Genomic DNA, 8945 nt, shown 5'->3' with positions numbered 1-8945 from the left:
TCATTCGCGTTTTTCCCTGCCACGCGTTCGCGTCGTCCACGCTTCCGCATCGCTTGTGCTTTTCCATTCCGCGCAGTCACGTGAGCCATGTAGCCGTGTCACTGCGATTTCTCCTCTTTCGTGCGAACGCGTGAGCCATGCGGCCGCGTCACTTCTCGCTGGTTATCTCCTCCATTTCTTGTGTTCCTTCCATTTTTGCTAGCTTCCCTTCCATTCTCCAACTCATCCATGCCCTATAAAGCTTGAAACACTTAACACACAAATTACGGCATCGAATGGGATAAAGGAGAACTAAAATGCATAATTAAAAAGTCTCTAGGAAGCAGTTTTCAACCATGTAGTAATTTCAGGAAGGAAATATAAATGCATGCTAAATTAATGAATAAGTGGGTAATGATCATGATAAAACCACATAATTAAACACAATATAAACCATAAAATAGTGGTTTATCAACCTCCCCACACTTAAACATTAGCATGTCCTCATGCTTAATTGAAGGAGATAAGATAAATAAGTGTGAACATGTAGAAACTCATGCAATGCAATGCAACCTATATATATGAATGCAACTATATGATTCTTGCCCACTTGATCAAAAGTAAATAAGCTCTTCAAAACAATTACAAATCAAATTCCACTAATTCTATCATTATACAGTAAGACAGATAAAAGTGCAAGAAGATAGCTCATGAAAGCAGGGAACATGGAAATTCAAGTATTGAACCCTCACTGATGATGTATGTACGCTCTAATCTCTCTAGTGTATAGGGTAATCACTCTATCCTTCTCTAATCATGCTCTCTAACTTTTGTTTTTCTCCTAACCAATCAACAACAGTTAATATACCAGTGCAAACATCATGAGGTCTTTTCAAGGTTGTAATGGGGCCAAGGTAAGGATGGGGATACATATATGGTTAAGTGAGCTTATAAATTGAATCTTTAATTAACCCAGCTTTAACCCAACCTATATATTTTATATAACTTTAGAATTCATACCTAGCTACCCAGAATTCCTTTTTACATTCCATACTCATGTATCAATTTTATCATATGTGCATTGATCTTTGAATTTTTAATTCAGCATTGAGGTAATTTTGTCCCCTTATTTATTTATTGATTTTTTTTATAAACATAAAAATAAACATAGCTTATCAATGTACATAGATTTTTTTTTATTCTTATTGTTTCACATGAGTAGATATCCAAATTCCTATTGTATTATCATGACACATTCCCTTAATAATTTTTGTTCCCACAAATTCCCATACTTAACTAGCATACACAATTCTATCTTAAGCTAACCAAAGATTCAATTTGGGATATACAATTGTTTTTCCGCTTAAGGCTAGTAATGTGGTAAAATATAGAACAAATGGGATTTAAAGGCTCAAAGTGGTTAACAAAGGTAATTAAAAAGGGTAGGCTTAATTTGGATAAGTGAGTTTAAACAAATAATGGCCTCAATCATATGCAAGCATACAAACATAGTAAATATTGGACATATAGGATGAAACAAAATATAGATTACAATCATAGAGAAGTAAACACACAAGAATAAAATAATTATGGTTAAATAATGTAACCATGCATAAAGGCTCAAATCTTCACAGGTTGTGTGTTCTTTACCTCAAAAATCATGTTCCAAATACAACTTCAAGCAGATTTATCAATAAAATTTTTTTTTATTAAAATTAGTGATATTTTGTTCCAAAGATAGAGTCTTAGAAGAAACTTATTGTCTTTCAATCAAGTAGAACATGCATGCAACTAACCTATTACTATGCAATTTATCCTATTCTATAGAAGAAAGAAAATCTAACTAAAATATCCTAATTTATTGGTGCTAGGGAAGAGAAATTACCTCCGAAAGTCAAGTACTGACCGACCTCCCCACACTTAAGGCTTCGCACCGTCCACGGTGCCATCTGTCAGGAACAGTGGTGGGCTGGTGGCAGTGTCTCCACAGTCGGGGCCATCATGGCTCCCTGTGCTGGTGAAGGAAGTGGAGTCCGGAGTGCCTGGATCGTCATCGGATCTGTGATTGCCTGTGAGGATCTCCTTGAGGTAGTTGAAACGGTGCTCTTGGAGCTTGGCTTTCTTTTCGTGTGCTTCCAACCGCTTCAGTATTTGATGCAGCAGCTGACTAGTAGATGGGGGAGGAGCTGCAGCATCCTCTATGGACTGGCTGGTAGTGACAAGTTGTGGCCTGAGATATCTCCCATTAGGGACATACTGATCATCCCGTGGAAGAATGGCTTTGGTGTCTCCAGCTCTGTAGGATACTCCGGCTGCTGAGATAAGATCAGAGACCAATGTGGGGAAAGGTAGGTTGCCCACGATCTGCACATGTTCCATAGCATTTCGGATATGTCTCGGTAAATTAAGAGGCTGGTCTGTGAGGATGCACCATAGTAGAACGGCTATGTCTGCTGTGAAGGAGGACTCATGAGTACTCGGGAAGACGTAATGGGACATAATCTGTGCCCATACGTGAGCCTCTAAGGTGAGTGCAGAAGCCGAGATTCCCTTAGGACAGGAACGATGGTATCCGAAGATCCATTTACTGCCAGGTCGAGCAATAATTCTAAGAACAGCGTCCCAGTCAAAGGTGTATACCTGGCGCTTGATTGTGGCTTTCTGAAAGGCGTCCAATCCTTATGGAGCAGGTGGGAGATCTAAGGCTTGCTGTATGGCCTCTTCTGTAATGGGGACTTGCTTCTGGCGTAAATAGACGGACTGCAAAGTCGGCAGGTGGAAGTTGGAGTAGAACTCAACAACTCTTTTTGTTGAAGGCTTGACTACAGTTGAAGAATGTCCTGCCACTAATGCTCTCTTCGTTCCTTTCCTTGCCGTGGATTTAGGGGTAGCTTTCTCTTTGCCTTTCTTGGTGGCCATTCTGAAAAAGGGAAGAGAAAGTAAGTTAAATCCAAAGAAATAAAGCAAGGAAGGGGATAGAGTGAGTGAAAATCAGTGCACGGTAAAGATGAATGAAATAAACACATGGTCATGACAACATGTGAAAAGATCAAGAAAGGGAATAGAATAAGTGCACGATAGGGAAGTAGATGCAAGATGTTTATTGGCATGCCGGCAAGGGCATGAGTAGCATAGATCAAGCATCACTTTGTAACAAACTATCACGTTTGTATTGGCAATTAAATTCAGTTAATAAAATAGTAAAGGAAATTTGTGAAAAACATGCTTTGAATAGTAGGAAGTATAATAGAGAAGTGCATAATACCATATGGGCTTTTTTTCACAAACACATAGCATGCATGGTAAATAAGGTATAGAAAGTATTAAAGCAAACATGCAAGCAACCCTTTAAAAAAAATAATATATAATTGCCAAATAATTTGCAACAATCCACAAGCATATAATGAAAAATAAGGACTCAAAAAAATTTCTAACACCATGTAAAAAGGACAAAAGAAGAAAGAAAATATGGATAAAGAATAGAAAAAGAAAAGAAAAGAAAATAACATATAAAATAAGAAGAATGATAGAAAAGGAAGGAGGGAAAAAGAGAATAAAACCTTGTTAATGGAGGTGAGAGAGAAAGAGAGTGAAAGGTGAGTGATGAGCGGATAATTTATACGCTTTTTGGCATTGTTTTTAGTATGTTTTTAGTATCTTTTAGTTAGTTTTTATTATATTTTTATTAGTTTTTAGTTAAAATTCACTTTTCTGGACTTTACTATGAGTTTGTGTGTTTTTCTGTGATTTCAGGTATTTTCTGGCTGAAATTGAAGGTTCTGAGCAAAAATCTGATCCAGAGACTGAAAAGGACTGCAGATGCTGTTGGATTCTGACCTCCCTGCACTCGAAGTAGATTTTCTGGAGCTACAGAAGCCCAATTGGCGCGCTCTCAACGGCATTGGAAAGTAGACATCCTGGGCTTTCCAGCAATATATGATAGTCCATACTTTGCCCAAGATTTTATGGCCCAAACCGGCGTAGCAAATCAGCATCAGAAATTCCAGCGTTAAACGCCGGAACTGGCATAAAACTTGGAGTTAAACGCCCAAACTGGCATGAAAGCTGGCGTTTAACTCCAGAAAAGGTCTCTACACGAAATTACTTCATTGCTCAGCCCAAGCACACACCAAGTGGGCCCGGAAGTGGATTTTTCTGTCATTTACTCATTTCTGTAAACCTTAGGATACTAGTTTACTATTTATAGGACCTTTTGACATTGTATCCATACCTTATGACCTCATGACATTTTTTACACGTTTCTTGTGTACCTTCCACAGCATGAGTCTCTAAACCCCATGGTTGGGGGTGAGGAGCTCTGCTGTGTCTTGATGGATTAATGCAATTACTACTGTTTCTTATTCAATCATGCTTGCTTCCATTCTAAGATATCACTTGCTCTTAATCCGGATGAATGTGATGATCCGTGACACTCATCATCATTCTCAACTATGAACATGTGCCTGACAACCACCTCTGTTCTATTTTAGATTAAGTAGATATCTCTTGGGTTCTTTAATCGGAATCTTCGTGGTATAAGCTAGAACTGATGGCGGCATTCAAGAGAATCCGGAAGGTCTAAACCTTGTCTGTGGTATTCTGAGTAGGATTCAATGACTGGATGACTGTGACGTGCTTCAAACTCCTGAAGGCGGGGCGTTAGTGACAAACGCAAAAGAATCACTGGATTCTATTCCGGCCTGATTGAGAACCGACAGATGGATAGCCGATGCTGTGACAGAGCATCAGGGACGTATTTCCAATGAGAGGATGGGAGGTAGCCACTGACAACGGTGAAACCCTACATACAGCTTGCCATGGAAGGAGCCTTGCGTGTTTGATGAAGATGACAGTAGGAAAGCAGAGATTCGGAAGATGGAGCATCTCCAAAGCCTCAGCCTATTCTCCATTACTGCAAAACAAGTACCTTTTTCATGTTCTTTTGCTTTTTACAATCAATCCTGATAATTTCTGATATCCTGACTAAGATTTACAAGATAACCATAGCTTGCTTCAAGCCGACAATCTCCGTGGGATCGACCCTTGCTCACGCAAGGTATTACTTGGACGACCCAGTGCACTTGCTGGTTAGTTGTGCGGGATTGCAAAAGTGTGATTGCAATTTCGTGCACCAGTGAGATAGAAGGAAGAAGGGAGAAGGAAGAAATAAGGAGGGAAAATAAAAATTAGGATTTGGAGGAGAGAAAGATAAGATATTATGGCAATTTTGGTTGAGCTGTGCGGCGCAAGCGACGCGGCCGCGTGGAGCACGCGTTCGCGTGATTGCGCTTTAATTCAGTTGATGCGGTCACGTCGGTCACGCGGTTGCGTTACCCATGTTATGCTACTGGCGCGAGTACAGCCTCGCGCCTGCACAACTCTCTGTTCAAATTGATATATATGCCAAATTTGGGGTGACGCGATCGCGTGAGGCATGCGATCGCGTGAGTGGGCTTTAGAAGGGATGACGGGGACGCGTCAGCGACGCGGTCGCGTGATAGGGTTGGTGCGTCCAGCACCATTCCAGCACCACTCTCACACAATATTTCGTTGTGCACTGCTTTTTACGTCGAAAATCAGGGCACGCGGCCGCGTGGGACACGCGGTCGCGTGGGAGGCCATTATTCCCATGTGACGCGGACGCGTCAGCGACGCGGTCACGTGGGACAATTTGTACCACTGGCACGCCTCCAGCCACACACCAGCGTGACTCTCTGTTCGTTTTTATTTTCTCCCATCTCCTTGTGATGCGGACGCGTTGCTGATGCGGTCGCGTCGCGTGGCTTTTTTTGTGAAAAAGTATGCAAATGCAGATGCACGAAATATGCTGATAAAGAGAAGAGTTATTAAGTAGAAAAATGAATAATAAAGAAAAGAACGATCATTCAATGGTGTGTTGTCTCCCACCTAGCACTTTGCTTTAACGTCCGTAAGTTGGACGCTTCACTAGCTCAATCTTCTGCCATGTGGGGATCTTCCAAGAGGAAGATCTCAAGCTCCTTGTTTTTTTGCATCTTCTCACCATGGTACAGCTTCAGACGTTGTCCATTAACTTTGATAAGTTCAGAGCTTGAAGGATGGCTTAGGTGATAAACTCCGTATGGTTCGGCCTTCTCTACTCTGTATGGACCTTCCCATCTTGATCTCAACTTGCCTGGCATGAGCCTCAGTTGAGATTTGTAGAGGAGGACTAAATCCCCAGGCTGAAACTTTTTTCTCTTGATGTGCTGATCATGTACAGCCTTCATCTTCTCCTTGTATATTCTCGAGTTCTCATAAGCTTCTAGGCGAAGGCTCTCCAGTTCTTGCAGTTGCAACTTCCTTTCAGCTCCGGCTTCCTCAATTCCCATGTTGCACTCCTTGACTGTCCAAAAGGCTCTGTGCTCTACTTCAACTGGGAGATGACAAGCTTTTCCATAAACTAAGCGGAAAGGGCTCATCCCAATGGGTGTTTTATATGCTGTCCTGTATGCCCATAGTGCATCTTGTAGCCTGGTGCTCCAGTCTTTTCTATGAGGTTTGACTATCTTCTGCAAGATACGCTTTATCTCTCTGTTTGACACCTCTGCTTGCCCATTGGTCTGAGGATGGTATGCTGTTACAACCTTATGAATTATCCCCATGCTTCTTCATTAATTCTGTGAGTCTCCTGTTACAAAAATGGGTGCCTTGATCGCTCACGATTGCTCGTGGTGATCCAAAGCGGCAAATAATATGGTTTCTCACAAAGGAAACAACAGTGTTAGCATCATCAGTGCGAGTAGGAATTACTTCCACCCATTTGGAAACGTAATCCACAGCTAACAATATATAAAAATAACCATTAGAATTTGGAAGCGGACCCATGAAGTCAATGCCCCAAACATCAAAAATTTCACAAAAAAGCATAATTTGTTGAGGCATCTCATCCCTCCTGGATATATTACCAAATTTTTGGCATGGGAGACAAGATTTACAAAACTCAGCAGCGTCTCTAAAAAGAGTAGGCCACTAGAATCCACAGTCTAAGATCTTTCTAGCTGTTCTTTGAGGGCCAAAATGTCCTCCACTCTCAGATGAGTGACAGGCCTCTAAAATAGACTGGAATTCTGATTGAGGCATACAACGTCTAATTACCTGATCAGCGCCATATCTCCATAAATATGGGTCATCCCATATATAATATTTAGACTCGCTTTTCAGCTTGTCTCTTTGATGCTTAGAAAAGTGTGGAGGAAATGTGTGGCTAACTAGATAATTAGCTACAGGTGCGTACCAAGGGACTACTTCAGATACTGCTTGCAGGTTATCCAGTGGGAAATTATCATCTATAGGAGTAGAATCATCCTTGATGTGCTCAAGGCGACTCAAGTGGTCTGCCACTAGATTCTGGTTACCACTCCTATCCTTTATTTCTAAATCAAATTCTTGTAATAGCAGTATGCAACGTATGAGCCTTGGTTTGGACTCCTTTTTAGCTAATAGATACTTTAAAGCTGCATGGTCCGAATACACTACTACTCTAATACCAAGTAAATAAGCTCGAAATTTATCCAGAGCAAAAACAATAGCAAGAAGTTTTTTCTCAGTAGTAGTATAATTGGACTGGGCAGCGTCTAAAGTCTTAGACGCATAAGCAATAACAAAAGGATCCTTACCTTCACGCTGAGCCAGCGCTGCTCCTATTACATGGTTAGAAGCATCGCACATGATTTCAAACGGCTGGCTCCAGTCTGGTCCTCTCACAATTGGAGCTTGAGTCAGGTCGGTCTTCAGCTTATCAAACGCTTGTTTGCAATCCTCACTGAACTCGAACTCAATATCCTTCTGCAGTAATCTGGATAAGGGAAGTGCTACCTTACTGAAGTCCTTAATAACTCTTGTAAAAACCTGCATGGCCAAGGAACGAACGAACTTCCCTCACAGAAGAGGGGTAAGGCAAACTAGAAATAACATCCACCTTTGCTGGATCTACAGAAATGCCAGTATTAGATAAAACATGTCCCAGCACAATCCCTTGTTTTACCATAAAGTGACATTTTTCAAAATTTAATACAAGGTTTGTATTGACACATCTATCTAATACTCTAGATAGTCCATCTAAGCAAAGGCTAAAAGAATCACCATAAACGCTAAAATCATCCATAAAAACCTCCATACAGTCCTCAATAAGATCAGAGAAAAGACTCATCATGCACCTCTGGAAAGTAGCTGGTGCATTGCACAAGTCAAAGGGCATTCTTTTGTAAGCATAAGTCCCAAAAGGACATGTAAAGGTAGTCTTTTCCTGATCCTCAGGAGCTATATGAATCTGGAAATAACCTGTGTAACCATCTAAAAAGCAATAATGTGATTTACCTGACAGGCGATCCAGCATTTGATCAATGAATGGAAGTGGGTAGTGATCCTTACGAGTAGCTTAGTTGAGACGCCTGTAATCAATGCAGACTCTCCAAGTGTTCTGTACTCTGGTTGCTATGAGCTCTCCATGCTCATTCTTCACTGTAGTTTCTCCAGACTTCTTGGGCACCACTTGTACTGGGCTAACCCATTCACTGTCTGAAATGGGATAGATGATACCTGCTTCCAATAGTCTGGTCACTTCCTTTTTGACAACTTCCAAAATAGTGGGATTCAGTCTACTTTGGGGTTGGCGGACAGGTCTTGCTCCCTCTTCTAAAAATATTCTATGCTCACATACTTGAGGGTTGATGCCTACTATGTCTGCCAAACTCCACCCAATTGCTTTCTTGTGCTTCCTCAGCATACTAAGTAACTGCTCTTCCTGTTCAGGAGTGAGGTCCTGTGCAATAATAACTGGAAACTTCCGCTGGTCCTCAAGGTAAGCATATTTGAGGTGTGGAGGGAGAGGTTTCAATTCCAATTTCTGGTTATGGTCTGGTTCTGACTTCCCCACACTTAGACCTTGTCCTATGTACTTATCCTCGAACTCTTCCTGGTGAACTTCAGCTACGATTTCATCTATG

The sequence above is a fragment of the Arachis stenosperma genome, chromosome 5 (genome assembly GCF_014773155.1).
Source record: "Arachis stenosperma cultivar V10309 chromosome 5, arast.V10309.gnm1.PFL2, whole genome shotgun sequence".
Lineage (NCBI taxonomy): Eukaryota > Viridiplantae > Streptophyta > Magnoliopsida > Fabales > Fabaceae > Arachis > Arachis stenosperma.
This window is presented reverse-complemented; position numbering follows the sequence as displayed.